The following is an 18287-nucleotide window of genomic DNA, read 5'->3' on the forward strand; positions in this document are numbered from 1 at the left end:
TATGAAAAGATCATAGTATAGTAAGGCATAAAACGTCATAGTATAATAAGTTATGAAAAAGTCATAGTATAGTAAGGCATAAAACGTCATAGTATAGTAATTCATAAAAATGCAAAAAAAACGTCATGGTTTAATGAGGCTTAAAAAAATGCCAAAAAATGTCATGGTATAGCAAGGCATAAAAATGACATAAAACATCATAGTATAGTAAGGGATAAAATGTCATAGTATAGTAAGGCATGAAAAGTAATAGTATAGTAAGTCATAAAAATGCAAAAGAAACGTCATGGTATAATGAGGCTTAAAAAATGCCAAAAAACGTCCAAGTATAGTAAGGCATAAAAATGTCAAAAAACATCATAGTATAGTAAGGGATAAAATGTCATAGCATAGTAAGTCATGAAAAGTCATATTATAATAGGTTATGAAAAAGTCATAGTATAGTAAGGCTTAAAAATGCCAAAAAACATCAAAGTATGATAAGGCTTAAAAATGCCAAAAAAAAAACGTCATAGTATAGTAAGGTTTAAAAAGTCATGAAAAGTCATAGTATAATAAGTTATGAAAAAGTCATAGTATAGCAAGGCATAAAAATGACAAAAAACGTCATAGTATAGTAAGGGATAAAGATGTCATTCAAACTTTGTGATTCTGGATGCAAATGTAGCAAACTCTTTTTTATTACATCAAACATTCAAACTTCAAGGCACACAGGCACACACACACACACACACATTCAGACCTTTGGACAATTTAGAGTCCTCAGTTGATTAAATGCGCATGTCTTTGTTCTAGTAATCAGAGTCCTGGAGGAAACACAAGGAGAACATGCTGCAGGAAAGAACCAGGGTTGAAGCTGAACCCAGGCGCTTCTTGCTGTTGACTTCCTGCCTGGACTTTACTAGTCTGTGTGTTTGTGCACCATTTACCATAAAAGAGAACAGTACAAAGGCTGCAATAGCTTCCAGTCAACCTGTCAGACTGTTGCACTGTCCTCACTGAGCTATGAAGTATTATTTTTACATTTCTATTATAATTTATACTTGTTACTAAATAAGATTCATCCACCTCTTTATTATGCAAATTTGTCTTGTGACAGTCAAGTTCTCCTGTACCTTCATTCATAACTGTATTTTATTTTTAATCTCAGTTACAGTTGATTGTAAATTGTTGAAGTTAATGCAGTTTTAATGTGAAATAAAGTTTTTTATGAAGCTTTGCTTTGTTGATGGTTTTTATGGAGCGTGTCTGGTATGAATTTTAACAGTAGCAGCAGCACAGTATAGAAATCACAACACATTGAAGTTTTTCCTGAATGTAATTAATCAAAGACTTTCTATGTTGCTTTAATCAACAACAAACATCATAGAAATGTTTAAATGTGTCCGTCCTTCAACAGTGACAACACAGGATCTAGAGACAGATACTAGAGTTGAGAGTCATGAGGCAGATGGTAAATATGAAGAAACACTCAGTACAATTTAATCACAGGTTTATTTATTAGACATCTTTTCAATGACAACAATTAAGTTCTGAATAAAACTAATGTACATGAGCTGTACTACACTGACACCTGCTTCACAATCTGAACTGTCAGTGTTCAGTTCACACTAAAGAGTGTGCGCCGGTCAGCGGGTTTTTCCTCCAGGCAGCGGCCCCCGCTCTGCCACAGCAGCTTTGGGCCGCCTTCCTCTTCCTGTAGGCTCTGGTCCTGGGTACAGGTGGTCCAGGCAGAGGAGGTGGATGAACAGAAGAGGGGAGTGGTGCTGGAGTGAGGGGAGGACTAACAGCACTGGATGAGGGGCCATGCTGTTCATCGTCTAGAGGGGAGGAGGAGGAGGAGGAGGAGGAGGAGGAGAGGGCAGACCCCTGCTGGAGGGGCCAGGCTGCTCCTCTGGGACATTGAAGTTAAAGGTCTGTCCTTGTCCCACCTGGACCAAGAACAGACCCTTTGCTGAAGGGAGAGTCTGGCCAGCACCTGGAACACACAGACAAACAGACTGTTTTAGGATTTCCAGCTTTCATTAAAAGATAAATCACAGAACAGATTCCAACACACCAACAGCTTTATGACAAACTCTTACCACTGAGTCCTCGATTCAATTCAAAGAGCTGGATGTTGGTCTGAGCCATCAACCTGGGGCCGGCCAGCACTGCCTCTCTGATGCCACATAATGCTTGAGAATGAATGACCAGCGAGTCCTCACGGTCCCTCTGGACCACGTGGCCACCGGGTGAAGACGCAGAGCTGGTTGCAAACGGCCTCCACCAGGCGGCTAACACTGGCCCAGTTTGCAGGGCCCGAGTTCAGTCCAAGAAGACAGCTGAAAGATAATCAGAGAGCAGTGTGTGTTAATTAGGGCTGGGACGATTATCCGACGTAATCAACGTTGTCGATTATAAAAATTATTCGACGTGGAATTTTAATGTCGACGCGTCGTGTAAAACCACACAGGGTAAATGTTCATAGAACAAAACAGGAACTTTCTAATGGACCGTTTATATCCATCGTCTTTGGTTTACCCGGATACAAGCGCAGCGCACGGACTGGGACGTAATTGAAGTCATTGACTACGTGAATGATTTGCGTCTGTGTAATCTATTTGAACAACACGGCGGCGTCTACCAGCGGTACGACGGAGCGTGTGGAGCAACACGCGGCAAAAAAGGCTCGTACACGGTCCTCCAAAGTTTGGTAATACTTTAATCTTGACACCAACAGTGCGATAGTCTGCAGACTCTGCAAAGTGCATCTGGCATATCACTCTAGCACGACAGTCACGAGCACATAAAGAGGAAGCACCCTGGTGCAGTGTGTGTGTGTTGGACGGGGCAAATTGTTATATTAAATGACTAACTGGAAAATAATTGCAATAAAATTACTGTTAGGTTAATTAAAAAAAATCGTTAGATTAGTCGAATAATCGAAAAAATAATCGCTAGCTTAACCGTTTAAAGAATAATCGTTGGGACAGCCCTAGTGTTAATATAGATCTGATATTCATTAGAGGAAACAGTGATATCTGAAGTGAATCTCACCTCTGGAGACTCTCCTTCCCAGGACAGGAGGTGTTCTCCCCCGTCGCTGCCTTGAACTGTCACCTGGGCTGCCTCTCCTGGTCTCTGGGAGGGAAGAACTCGCTCTTCCTCCTGCTCTGTCTGGCAGGTGTTGTCAGGAGCTTGGAAGTACTTGGCACTGGCTTGAGGAAAAAGGTTTTGGATCAAAAATGAATTTTATGTTTGCATGAAATGATAATACACATTATACTTAATCACAAGCTCTGAGACACACGCATGTACCTGGGATGAAGTGGTTAAGGTGGAAACCAGAAGGCTGACCCCGCCCTCTGTCAGTCTACCAGTCTCTGTACAGCTGCACCTGCTGGGTCCTGAATGCAGCTGAGGCTCCTCTGTGTCTCCATATGTCCTGGATGCAGAGAGAATCCAGCAAAGAGACGTCCAGGGAGACGTGGAGATCCTGGATGAGGAGGAGCGTCTCCTCTGCCCCATGTGTCCTCCTCCAACAGTGGAGACTCCACTCCTCCCAGGAGATCCTCTGGATCACCTTGGCAACAGTCAGGCCGAGCATCCTGTGCTTCCCCTCCAGCGAGGACCGCTATGCCTCAATGAGACAACAGGCACCTCAAGGGGTCCACCCCCAAGATGTGGCGTCATCATCCGGCCGCCATCCTGGAAAGCCAACACACCAACAGAACAGGAGCAGTACCAGCAGCTTCTTTGTCACCTAGAGAGAGAGAGAGAGACAGAGAAAGGTTCCAAATGTTAATGTTAATATTTGTGTGTGAATTTAATACACACACAGCAGTCGTGTGAAAGCAGCTGTAAGAACATTAACTGCCTGAATAACACCTCATCCTAGAGAAACTCCCTGGTTGGAAAGAATACTAGAGATGGCTATTGGACAGATCAATCAGTTAGACATACAGTGCATTTAGAAAGTTCTCACTTTTTTACATTGTATTATTTTAAATAATCGTATAAATCGTTAAATTCATTCATCGATGAATAATGCCAGCAAGCTAGCTGCTTATCAATAACCATTATCAATTATTTTTTCAATTATAATTATTGTTTTTACTATTATTGTCATTATTATTATTTTCAATCAAACAAAATGTCACTTTAAATACACTTTGTCAATAATGATCTATCGTGCTTCATGGTTAAAATGTCTTCTGTGTCACCTTCTGCTTGTCATCAATAAAGATAAAAAAATGCTAATGTTAGCTATCCCTCCACTTGTTGTTTTGCATTCTTTTGAAATCCTTAAATTCATTCATCAATGAAAAATGCCAGCAAGCTGTGGTCTGTTTGTTCATGTTTTTTTCACCAAAAAAAAGAAAAAAAAGCTCATGCTTATGGTAGCAAACTGCCCCCCCCACTTGTCATCTTATAATGAAATCATTAAATGAATCTATCAATGAACAATGCCAGCAAGCTAGCTGTTAATGCTAGCAAGCTACCCCCCACCCCCCTCACCTTCTTTCCCTGTCCATCAATAAAGAAATTGAAAAAAAAATCTAATGGGAATGCCATCGTCATCATTATAATTGTAATCAATGTCATTATTGTAAAAAAGAAGCTAATCCTGATGATCAGTGTTAATACAAATGCTAGCTCACCATTTTTTATTTGCAGTTTATTGGTAGCTGCTAAGGCTAAAGCTATCAAGCTACCCCCGCTCTGTGTTCTGTTTGTCCAGTTTTTTCCACGATAAAGGAGAGAAAAAAAAAGTTAATGCTAGCTGCTAATGCTACCAAGCTAGCCCCCCCTCTGTGTTCTATTTGTCCATGTTTCTTTCAACAATAGACAAAAAAAAATGCTAATGCTAGCTGCTAATGCTCTAGCCACGCCCCATCTTCTGTTCTGTCCATGTTTTTTTCACCAATAAAGAAAATTAAAAAAAAATTTTTTAACAAAGTCGGCGGGTAACTTGCGCCCCCCAACTTAGCCCCCAGTTCAAATTAGGCTCAAAATGATTTTGAGCTTATAAAGTAATGTTTACAAATAATTCCAATATTTGTGGTTTTAAATCAACCTTCATAAACCTGGAAAATAAATCTGCATGAGAAATGAAAGTTTGAGCATGTGAAGAAAAATTGTACTTGTGGCAAAGAGATTTGTATTTGTTCAGACAGTGTGAATCAAAACTGAACAAATGATCAGTGGTGAAGTTCAACAAAGACACAGGGAAAGAAGAAATGCTTTTGTGGACGACTGTATGCAGAGAAAAACAGCAGAAAACTGTAAAACTCAGTGAGCAACATTCCCAGTGTGAGACACTGACAAGTACATCTTTTGATCCTCGTCACTTCGGTGTCACACACTGAAGTTTTACAGTTTTCTGCTCTGTATCGCAACACAGATGTTGACAAATCCATCTCTTCTTTTCCAGTGTCTTTGTTCAACCTCAACACTGATCATTTTGTGGAGTTTTGATTCAGACTTTCAACAAATACAAATCTCTTTGACACAAGTGTTTCAATTGTTTCACAAACGCAAACTTGAATTTCTCAAGCAGATTTATTTTACAGGTTTACAAAGGTTGATTTACAACTACAAAGATTTTAATTATTTGTGAACATCACTTTACAAGCTCAAAATCATTTTGACCCTAATTTGAGCCTGGATACAAATAGATACAGTCAACAACAATTTCTTTAATAACATCTGCTAACTAATATACATCTCTCAGTATAAAGCAGGCTATATTAAACCTTACCTGGTAGTTTACTATTTGTAGAGCTTTGGTCAGTGAAGTGATAAACAGTTGTTACTGAGTAGTTCCTCATTACTTCATCACAATGAGTTCCTGAACAACAAATCAAACACGGCAAGTTTCTAAACAAGTATTTTAATTGTAATATTCAAGCCAAATATATTAATCACATCCACCACGTTTTCTGATGCAGTCGTGATGATGACGACTTAAATGTAGTAACAGGATATCATTTTGTAGTTTAAATCATTGGGCGCATGACTTACCGTTTTTTGCTGGTTTTGGCAACAGCAAGGTGTGGTTCTGGCCTGAGGTGGATTCTGCCATCCCATGACATATAACATAGAAGGAAAAATAAGGACATGTTAAGCAGCTCCTCTTGACTATGAAATTTTTTTGAAGCATTATAAGAACTTCAGTACATAAAAAGTGTATCAATCATCCAGTTAAACCTCATTTAGCATATACTGTAATAAAAACAAGACTTTATGAATAAATGATACGTGCAGAATTTGTAGAAGATTTCTATTTATATATTAAAAAATAAATAAACACACATTAGTGGTGAGGCGACACAAAGACACTGAAAGAGGAAGAGCTTCTGTCAACGTCTGTGTCACATACAAAGCACAAAACTGTAAAACGTGGTGCTCAAAATTCCAGCAAGGGCATACTGCAGGACACAAGGGTGGGCCTTGGCAGGCTATAGCAGCATGAGGAAGGGATGATGATGACATCACAAAGGCAGACTCAGGAAACAAGGTTTACACTTACAAGATATTTGGCTTGGTGAAGTAGCCGATTAACATATTCATAAGAAATAAAATAAAGTAAAATACTGCAACAGTCAAATATAAATATACAGATAAAAAAAAAAACAATTCTACACAACTATGTACAAGAGTGTTTTAGAATGACAAAACTCCTGCTGGGCAAGATGTGCAAAAGGTATTGATTAGGGGATGGGCCAAAAAAAAAAAAAAAAAATTCACAGTATAGACAATATCTGTTATGTGCAGGGATAATACCTCAAGGTGTTGATGTAATGTGGTTGATGATTGATGAGGCCAGATGCAGAAGAAAAGGCAGGTGCTGGATCATCATTGGTGAAGATTAGACCGGACTTCTGGTCCTGATACAGACAAACATGTGATAGGACAATTTCTTTACATCATACAAGTTCTTTACATTCAAACATGTTAGGTCTGTTGTGTGTATATAATAAATTGTGAGGATAGATATGAATAATCAAAAATAAACAACTGGAGGAGAATTCAATGTACACACACAAATTGAGTAATACAAATATAGATATACTGTAAAATACATAATATAGGCAGTGGTATATTCATTATTAAGAATAAGCAGTATGGACATTTTTACACTGTGGGTCTGATTTAATTATTGGTATAGACAACTTACTTTTAAAAGTGAACGATAACATGTTACTCACCTGGACCCTCCTCACTGTGTCTGGACTCTCTGCCGTTGGTGAGACAGGTGGAGGCGGTATTGCACCTGTACTGGCTCAGGTCCTGATGAAGACAGAGGGATGCTGAAATCTCCTGAGAAATGTAAAGACCTAGTTCACTTTCAATCATGGCTGATCTCCTAACAGTAATGTAAAGTTGTTACAACATGGTGAACCGATCGACGTGTATTCACTCGGTCTCCTGGCTCCATACAATCTCACGTTACAGTCAGTTACAAGATGAGCCTAAAGTTACTGACGTCACTAGCTGCACACGTCACTAACAGCCGAGAGCAACAGACACAATCCTACTAACCGCTAAAACGTCTGTCGACAACGTCAATATCACCACCTGAAATGTTTGTCAGTCGTTACACTGATTATACTTTTAGCTTCAGAGCTAACATTGACGCTACTCACCGGGCTAACAGGAAAGTTGCGAGCTCGGCATCAAACCGCATCTCTTTCCTCTCAGCAGCTTCTCCAGCGGCGGGAAGACACATCCAGATTTACTCGTGTCGCTTCTTTTCTTTGCCGTTGAACGCGGTTTCTTGTCGGGAGCGGTCCTTCGGGATGCAGATGAATATCGTCTTTTAGGAGGTTCAGCCATTCCTGTGTTTCTGTGATGCTAACCTCAAGTGCTACCGGAAGTTGTTCTTCTTCGTGGGACTGAGAGCAGACTTGACGCGCCACCGACTCACACAGCGTCTAGTGTCACAAAGTGGTATTACAACACAGGACAGGTCGGGCTGGCAGGTTACCATTATATATATTATATATAATATATTATATATGCACTTTTACAGCACAGCCACCAAAGATGACATTTAAAAGTAAAGCTACATGTCAGGTGTTTGATGTTTAGTCCGGTGAAACTTTAGAAAGCAGCCACAGAAGGTCAGAGCATTCTTTGTCTGTAAAGATCATTTAAATAACATTTATTTAAGCTTTATTAAAGTAATGGTAAACAAAAAATAATGCCTTGTATAGTTAAAAGTAATTAAAAAAAAGTCATAGTAGGCATAAAAACATCATGGTATAGAAAGGCCCCAGCCCAGGATTCAAACCCACAAGCTTCTCTGTGTGGAGCTACAGTTCTAACCACTGTACCACCGAGCACAATCACAATCCCTGTGATTGCTCTGCAAATTAATGATGACTTTATAATCATATGAAAATGTATTTAGCTCAATTATAGAAGGAATGGCAGTGAATAGGAGCCTTAAAACACTTGCATTATGGTATTTAACTCATTAATCGTAGGCTACATGTCGTCATAATGAACTTATGAACAATTGATCAGTGTGTAATAGTGATTTTACTGAAAGATTTTAATGGAGTTTGTAGTGTATACAGCTGCCGAGTCATAAATGGAGTGACTGAATGTGACTCCATAGACTTTCATGTAAACTATAAATGATTAAAACTCATAAACTAATGTCAGCATAATGAGTTTATGTAGATTGATCGGTATATAATCACAAGGATTATATTAAATATTATATTTATGGGATTGTTTATAAAATATAACCATTATGAATAAGAAAAGAATTACACACAATTTGACATTTCATCACATTCAAATTTAATGACAATTCAAGAAATACTAATATAGATAAATAAGTATTATACACTCTAATTATAATAACCCGCTTATGATAATAGTTTAAAGAGATTCTGTATTTGTCATTTTAGTTAGAAACAGTAGCAAATGCATCCTGGTAGACTCATGGTCATACACAAACAAGCACACACTTCCTTATGTATGTGTGCACCTGAACATACAGTGATGAGTAATGCATGTGACACCAGTACGAGTGAGACAGCAAAAATGTAAATATATAAATTGGTGCACAGGAAGTTGCAGACCTGCAGGTGCACTGCAGAGGAGTAAATGTCTCCTAAGCTTTACACCTTTACAATAACTTTAGAATAACTTTAAAGTTCTGGATTCAAATGTTTTTTGTTTTTTTTAATCATTTTAAATTCCCTGCACTTTTCTCTGCCAAATATTTTGTGAGTAATTTATTATTAAATCTCAGCAATCAATAAATTTGACTTTAAATGCAGCATTTGTTTTGGATTTGAAGAATTTTTTCCAGTAAAACATCATAATCCTGCAGGGGCATGAGGAGGAAGAAGAGTCACAGCAACTGCAGTATGTGAGGAAAGGGGGGGATGAATGAACAGATTTAGTGTCATCTCTCAGTCTGGGAGAGGAGCCAAAGTATCGACCACCTTAATCCCTTCATCCCTGTCTTCTTCCTCCTCCTCCTCATCCTCCCTAACCTCCGTCTCTGTCTCTCTGTCTGCTGCCACCCCGTGATTTCCATCTCTGCTCATCTGTGTTTTTTTAAGATTAAAGTCGTCTGATTCTTTATGTTTGTTTGTATGCGTCAGTTGTTGATGTGCGGTTGCACATTTTAAGCCGTCTGTCTATATTTAGAGCCGCGCAGCGACAGATTGTAACATCACTGCTGCTGCACATGAATTATACAAAAAGATGTTTGTGGGCGATCATGATTTATTAGCAACTTTCTGTGATCTGTAAAGAATGAAGAGATTATTATGATTAATGTGCATTCACTGAACATGATGTAAGTGAATTTTTAATCAATATAATGTTAAAATGTAATACACATGAACATCAGTAAGAACTTCAATAAAGATTACACATTATAGCAAACGTGACCCACACAGAAATGTAATATATGACATGCATGTCCCTATATCAAGAGTGATGTTGCCATATATGTTAAATATAAGGGGATATATTATCATCACATATATACATCCTCTGGATATATGAAGATATAAGTTTATAACATAACATTACCCAAAGTAAAACTTGTATATCTATATATATTAAAAATATCTATGGCATTTTAATATGGTACAACATGTTGTGTTTATTAAGAAAAAACAACATACATATAAAAAAATATATACATGCTTATATATATATATTCTCATTAATTTTTAACATATGTATATAGGTAACATATCTAACATATGTTTTGAATATAAACATACATACATAAACATACATATTTATATTACATATTTGTCAATATTATATAGGATTCTTTTTTTTGCGTGTGTTTTTTTATTTTAGGTGCATGTATTTCATTTATTGAAATTCAACATATGTACATATATTACATTTGCGTATGGGTAGGATTAGGATTTAATGTCTAAATTTCTAAATTTAGCTCCACCACCACCATAAACACAGCGACATGATCATGACGAGTGTGTCCACTCGTCAGAGATGGTGATAAGACAGTTGAGGCCGGGGTGGGTGAGGTAATAGCAGGGGTACTGACAGCTTATGTCTACATTACAGACGGTTTATGAAGGCAGGGGTATCTGTTAATCTGACACTAGTTTCAGGGGGAGAATCAGTACTAATCCCATGACTAGCCTGTTAAGTCCACTCACAACGAGACCCCACATGTGGACAACATGAGTAAACACACTCGCACACAAACACACAAACAACCAGGAGTAGGATGGTCTGGAATGAAAATCAATAAAAGACAGTAAATAGCTTAAGACGTATGAAATGTGTAATCTTGCAGCTGCACAAGCTCAGAGTCAGTCTTAAATGGGCAATTTAAAGCTTAACAGTTCAAGTGATGGATTAGATGGCTGTTACAAAAACACTGAGATTATGGAGACAGCCAGGAGAACAGAGAGCAGGGAAGTTAAATGATAAACAACATTCCCCAAGGCAGAGGGAATATAGAATAATGGCTTTCGCTAAATAGATAAAGAGAATAAAGCAGTATGTGACTGGTGGTAATGAACGTTTCACAGCATGCCACATTTGTTTTCTGTTTGAATTCAATCAGCAGGGAGAGAAAATCACACAGCCGAGAGGCATCCTGCTGATATTACAATCATGTTTCAAGCCATAGTGGTTAGACAAAATACTGCAAACGCCTCAAAGGACTTTAAAGGAGTAGTTTGATGTTTTAGGGTCACGTGGTTATTGCTGTTTTTCACTGGGAACCAACACCGCTCTCTTATCAGTCCTTTTAATATGAACCTGCAGCCTGGAGACGGTTAGCTTAGCTTACAGACAGGAAGCAGGGGGAAACAGCTAGGAAGGTTAAATAGTACCAACCAGCACCTTTAAAGTTCACAAATTCAGTTTAGATTAAACTTTTTTTTTTTATCTAGACAAGCCCCCCTTCCTCCTGTCTTTATGCTAATCTAAGCTAACTGACGCCTTGCTGTAACATTAGCTGCTGTACAAGATACAAGAATGGTTTCAATCATTTCATCTAAATCTCAGCAAGACAACAACTATGTCTTTTCCCAGAGTGTCAAATTTAAACTTTCAACATTATTATAACGACAAACATTGCTACAAAGATGAGCCACAACAAGCTAATTGATGCTAATCAACGAACTTTTTTAGCTAGGAAAGATGTTGCAGCACTTTGGGTTTTCAGAGATGCACAAAATTCAAAGAAGAAAACTGTGTGACGTGCAGGAGCACTGGTAAGAGTCAGACTTGTTGGATGTATGAAGGGCAACAGTTTGGAAACACACTGAATGTTAAAGATCAAATAAAACAGAAGTGATGAGCTCATGTGTCTTGAAGCCTGGCAGCAGAGCTTTGTACAGTCTGGAGACGGTCAATAGAGTCAGCGATCCAGACGTGATGAGATGGAGGCATGTGAATGAAATATTAGAAAAAGATGAGCCACAACAGGCTGAATGCTAATCAGTGATCTTTGTTAGCCGGGAGAGATGCAACAAAGGTCTGTTGGTTAAACTCAAACTTTAAATCAGGGCTATTCAACGTTGTTCAGGGGGCCACATCTCCTGAAAACCAAGGGCCCGGGGGCTGGACATTTTCCCTGAGCTATTCTCATACTGTATGTACACTTGACTCAAAATGGCATCACATTTTCAAAACTTTTATTTTGCCACATTGCAAAGGAAACCTAATCATTAACTAAGAAAGACAGTAAATAGGCCTCCTGTAATTAATCAGGATGAATGGTTCATTTGATTTTCTGTGCGACAAAAGCTGCGACATTAACAAAAGTAAACACATCATGTCCGCTGTCTGATCCATCACAGGATCTCTTAAATGACAGAAGGAGGAAAACAACAGAAGAGAGCTAAGAGAAAGAAAAAGTCCAAGATGAACTGAGCTTGTTTGTGTATTTGATGCCACACAACAAATTATTGTTGAAAGTTTGGGGAAATGTTTTATACCTCTGCGCCGACGGCAGTCAGAGCCGGAGGCATGTTGTCTTCAGGTTGTCCGTCCGTCCGTCCCATTCTCGTGGATGCGATATCTCATCAACACCTTGACGGAACTTCTTCAAACGTTCACCTGGACTCAAGGATGAACTGATTAGACTTTGGTGGTCAAAGGTCAAAGGTCAAGGTCACGGTGACCTCACAAAATAATCTTTAGCCATCACTCGACCTCACACAGCAATTATGATAAGATTTCACACAAATAATAATAAATAATATTTCATACGACGATGGATAAACAGGGATGTAACCTGAAACTAGTCTGAGTGGCGGAGGGATACAACCACAAGGTATGTACATAAGTTTGTAATTGAACAATTGATCGGCGGGCCGGTCAGTATTGATTGAATAAGCCTGCTTTGGATGTTGCAGCACTTTGGGTTTTCATAGAAGCACAAAGAAGAAAAGGGTCTGATGTGGAGAACTTATAACTGTCCAACCTGATGTGACTTACCTGTGCTCACAATGGTCGTTTACCAAAACGTTAAAGGGCTGTTTCACTCAAATTACTTTCTGTAAACAGTTTTCATTTGAGCTACTCTCTAATTGTTCCTATGAAAACTGTTGAAAATGTATTCCAGTGTAGTGGAGACTGACTCTGTAAAGAGATGTTGATATTTTTATCTTATTTTCCAGTTCCATTGACCTCCACTGTATTTGGGTGGAGGCAGAAGTCTGAGAGATACTTATCATGAAACCTGGACAAATTAAACAAAAATTTTGGATTACTACGTAATTTGTTGAACCGGCCCTTTAAAGTCTTTCTTCTTGAAGTGATTACATATTTTCTTCTACCTCTCATTTCGAAATCCTCTCAGTATTTTCATTCTTGTTTTGTCATTTGTGACTAATCTCGTGTGTGTGTGTGTGTGTGTGTGTGTGTGTGTGTGTGTGTGTGTGTGTGTGTGTGTGTAGAGAGTGAAGAAGACAGGTCCTCAGAGGGAGGGGGGCAGGGAGGGGGGGTCCTTGTGAGGTGAGACGTGTAAGCCTGCTGCTTGAAGCAGAGTTAGGCAGGATTAGGACATGTATATGTGGGATAAGGCCGAGTTAGTGGGACCCTGCAGACCTCCACCTCACACCATCTGTCCAAACATCGCAGGTCTGTCCTCAACTCTCCCATTCCCCCTGTCCTGTCAGTCTATACTCTACAATTCACTTCTTCTTCTTCTTCTTCTTCTTCTTCTCCTTCTTCTTCTTCTTCTCCTTTTTCTTCTTCTTCTTCTTCTGCTTGTAGCTGAGCCATGTCCTAAGTTTCTCCCACCTTAGCAGCTTCTGTTTCATGACCCCACTTGGCCTTTAGAGCCCCTCGGAGGATAAAGCTGGAGGATATGGAACCGGGTTAACAGGGTGATGGAGGGGTCATCTTCCCATCCAGGGGGTTAGGGGCACCGATGAGGGACACTTAAGCTTAAAGGGTCAATTCACCCAAATTGGCAAAACATATTTTCTCTCTCACCTCGTGTGGCGTCCAGCAATGCAGATAAATCTACTTTTATTTACCCAACATATCCATCTGTGAGGTTTTTAGTTTAATACAATGGATGTGGTTGGGATTTCCTCTGTGGTGCTCACATTGAAAAATTACATTTAAAAACCTGGATTATTCACAAAGTATTCACTGTAACTTCATTGGTTCTTAGCCCCAAAAAAACTGCTAACACTGTAACCTTCATTATTGAAAACATTTAGATGAAGTTTACCATATTAATTTGTGTTGTATATTAAGTGCTGCAATATTATTTGAGTTTATTATATTATTAATCAATATTACTTCATTGAGTTTATTATATAATTTGATTATCAGATGCAGTACTTTATAATTTTATATATAATTTTTAAATGTAACATTTGAGTTGGTTATTTACAACCCCTTTAGTGCGGAGCACTTTTGGTTCCCACCATTGTTTCCAGGGGGACAGGTGTGAATGTGACAGTCGTGTTGGTGGTGATTATAGAAGACAGTTAAAGAAAATTGTAGCCCGCTAACAGCCAAGAGAGACTGGAGCTAACGCTACTGGTTAAACTAAGCTGGTTAGCTTATAGCATACAGACTGGAAACAAAGGGAAACAGTTAGCCTTGCTCAGCGCACATTAAAGCGTTTAATAAAAATAAATCATTTAAAACATTTCAACATTTCTAAAGTAATGACCATTAGAGGTGGTTGTAAGCTATTTTTTTTAAAAAAACGTTTGGACAGAGCCGAGACGGTTTCCCGTTTCCAGTCTTAAGCTAAACTAAGCTAACACTTCCTCATTTAGCTTTGACACCACTCTCATGTTTGTTTGCTCAACATACAGCTAAAGCTAGCGGTAGCTAGCACAGCTATAACCTCACTACAGAAGCTGAGAAAGGCCGTACTTGCACATATTTTTTTATCCCGTTATATCGAGATAAAAGAATAATTATCTCATTATCTCGAGATAACGGTTGACTGAGCTTTGTTTTCGAGATAACGGGATAAAAAAATATTTGCGAGTAACAGCATATAATAAAAACAAATTAAAAACAACAGCACCTGTAAAGCTAAATCTTGTTTCTTTAATCCATACAAAAATATATATTATATATATATTTAGTTCCTTTATAAGTGCAGCTGCGCAAAGGCCCTAAAACATCTGTCGGTGTCTTTATACTAAGATATAACTGTATTTAAAATGTCGAAAAACTGAAACCGAAATGAAGTGAAAACGGCTGTAAAATTAAACATGCCCTCAGAATACAACCCCTACAGCTTCTACTCACCACTACCTCTACTCATTAAGCTAATCACAGCGTTGGATCCTAATTAAGGGCTAATTACTTAAATATACCTCTGGAAATGGGGCTGCAGGAGAACAGTGAACAGTCTCAGCTGTGTATATCGAACACGTCCTGAACACCTGAATGCGAGGTGACTGCAGGACACACGCATGTGTACGGCTGCAGACGTGTGTGTGTTTGTCATGAAGTATGAGGTAAGTTCCTCTGTGTCTCTCCCTCTCTTTGTCCCTCACCCTCATGGGAGAGGCCCTGTTGGTTTAGCTGCTAAGCTTTCCCCCGGAAACACAAATGATGGGCAGATAGAGAGGTTAAAGTAGAGAAAGAGAGGAAGAGAAACTGAAAGAAGAGAGTTGTATACACATTATACACATTTAAAAAAATATATGGAGCATTATGTGTAGAACAGCTGTCATGTTTTATCCCTCAGTTTGTGCCCAGCTCAACAAAGAGCTGTGAAGTAAAAAGAAGTAAAACTCCTGTTTGGGAGCCTTGTGCTGTTTCCATGAGTCAGCACGTCTGCTTGCCTTAAAGGTTTTGTTTACTGTCCAAATCAGATTTGTGAAGGGACTATTAACTCACTGATTCCTTAACGAGACACCATTAAGACACACAGAGACTCCGGATTAACAACTTCAAGCTTTTAAGGAGCATTGAGAAACGCTTGTTATGCATTTCTCTGCTCGGTGGATTAAAAAAAGCAAAACAAGACAAAAACCAGAATGAATTCACAGATTTTGAGTCCGACAGAGAGACGGGGCAGTGTGGAGACACAGGGGGCGTCACCTGTCAGAGCACAAACAAAGGCTGGAAATCTTTAAGGCGGTTTCACCCTGACGTTTTGCTAATGTATAAAGTTTCAGTGCAAACAAAACACCAAGTTACTGAGAACACGGTTTATATTGAGGCGTTTTTCTGTTTCTGTTTCAATTCATTCATCTTAAACAACGAGTGTTTAACGCTATTAGAACCACATCACCTCAACAGACCTCAGCTCGAGCACGGTGACACCATGTAGGAACAGTATGTGTTATTGCATTTAACCTGAGAAATACCAGCTCATTTTTAGCATTAATGATGATTAACGCGTCATTCCCACAATTGACTCTCATGGAGTTCCTGCTGGTTTTCTCGGTCGTAAGGTTCTGATTTATTATTGAGTTCATGTTCATAAATAAATTTGTGTTTAAACAAATTACCAGAAATTAATCTACGGCTAACCACTTCTCAGATCAATCTTTAAACACACAGTCTGTAACTTCTGCCTCTAGGAGTTTCGCAATCAAAGCAATAACAAAAGACGCCGCTGGGTGATGTAGTGAACTAGCGTGGGATTATGGGAGTTGTGGTTTGGATTCCTTCAGTGTCAGTGGTTCAGGTGAATAAAGCAGTTTCACATTTAAAGTCAGTGTTTGAGAAACGCTGTTCTCAGGGAACAGGAAAGAGTTGGAGCTGAGGTTGATGCTAACCTTTTCTCTGATTGTTTCTCTGATAACTCATGACCCAGACGTTCAGGAGGTTTTTACCAGCAGCTGAATGATCCACAGAGGTTTCCTCCTCTCCACAACAAAACACACCAGGCGATTAAAATCAGCAGAAACACTGAATAAAACAGTTTCACTTTCAAAATCAGTAAATCACTGACGCTCTTCGGCGAACACAAGACGTCACGGAGCTCAGCTGACTCACATTTCCTCAGCTTGTTTCTCTGATAACTTCAGATCCAGACGTCCGACAGCTAAAATCCTTCATCTGGCTAAAAAATATAGATGAAAACCACCAAGGTGTAAAAAGTGATTCTTAAAAATGTGACTTAAAAGTCAATGTTGAGCTTCTGACAGACAAACCCAGGCAAGCAAATGACTGTTAACATGATTAAAATCACAGATTTGTCTGGTTTGAGAATTGATGGAAACATTTGTGATGATGTAAGAACACAACTCAATCTCATATAGAACATAGATCTAGTCGTTTTTAAAAAGTAACAGATTATATCTTGAAGTCACAGGTTCATGGCCCATAATCTTTCTTAAAAGTCTTTCCAAATTAAATGAACATTTGATTTGAAATGATAATTGAACATCTCTGAACCTAAACAACGCAGCTCTGGGTTTTTTTCTCTAGTTGACCACGTCGACAGGATCTACGGGGTTAAAGAAGTCAACATGTGCATTAGATGAAATAATCCTTTTCCCTCTGACGGTTCATAACTTCACCAGTTACCAGCAGATTATAATTGAGGCGCTTCCCTCCTCGTTAATTAACAGGCTCAGTTCAGTAGCTGCGAGTGTCCACTGTGAGGCAGTGCAGAGTCTACAGTCCCAACGGTGCCAACACAACTGTCAAGACGCCGTTTAACTCAGTGCTGAGGGAGGAAACATTATTTTAATTAATATAAGTCTCAACACACACACACACACACACACACACACACACACACACACACACACACACACACACACACACACAGACAACTGTTGAGGACTGAGTAAAAGTGGCGTAAAAAGAAACACCTGATGAATGTGGCAGAGAGTGTGTGTGTGTGTGTGTGTGTGTGTGTGTGTGTGTGTGTGTGAAAGAAAGAAAGATGGATACAGAGGAATAAAACACGAAACTTGAAAATGAAATAAAGAGACAGACATAAAGACAGAGAGAGAGAGAGAGAGAGACATTGCCAGAGAGTGTGAACATGCCTGTGAACCATGAGAGAGGGATATGAGAGAGAGAGAGACAGAGAGAGAGAGAGACAGAGAGAGAGAGAGACAGAGAGAGAGACAGAGAGAGAGAGAGACAGAGAGAGAGAGAGACAGAGAGAGAGAGAGAGAGAGAGAGAGACAGAGAGAGACAGAGAGAGAGAGAGAGAGAGAGAGACAGAGAGAGAGACAGAGAGAGAGACAGAGAGAGAGAGAGACAGAGAGAGAGAGAGAGAGAGAGACAGAGAGAGACAGAGAGAGAGAGAGACAGAGAGAGAGAGAGAGAGAGGAGGGGATTGTTGCAAACAGGGATTTGCAGCAGAGGGGAAAGAAAGAAAGGGG

At 39.2% G+C, this 18287-nt stretch overlaps 1 long non-coding RNA gene across 2 annotated transcripts; it reads right to left on the bottom strand.

The window, feature by feature from the left end:
• Nucleotides 1-1486: 1486 nt before the first annotated feature.
• On the bottom strand, nt 1487-7896 carry LOC130171125 (uncharacterized). 2 transcript variants are annotated; one of them, XR_008828079.1, is made up of 9 exons: nt 7632-7896; nt 7194-7275; nt 6769-6872; nt 6007-6060; nt 5744-5833; nt 3301-3745; nt 3040-3200; nt 2085-2324; nt 1487-1978 (listed from the first exon to the last, which is right to left on the bottom strand). It is a non-coding gene; the product is annotated as an uncharacterized LOC130171125 (long non-coding RNA). The 2 variants fall into 2 exon arrangements; XR_008828080.1 differs by having other exon boundaries at nt 7194-7305.
• Between the last annotated feature and the right edge of the window lie 10391 nt (nt 7897-18287).

The sequence above is a fragment of the Seriola aureovittata genome, chromosome 6 (genome assembly GCF_021018895.1).
Source record: "Seriola aureovittata isolate HTS-2021-v1 ecotype China chromosome 6, ASM2101889v1, whole genome shotgun sequence".
Lineage (NCBI taxonomy): Eukaryota > Metazoa > Chordata > Actinopteri > Carangiformes > Carangidae > Seriola > Seriola aureovittata.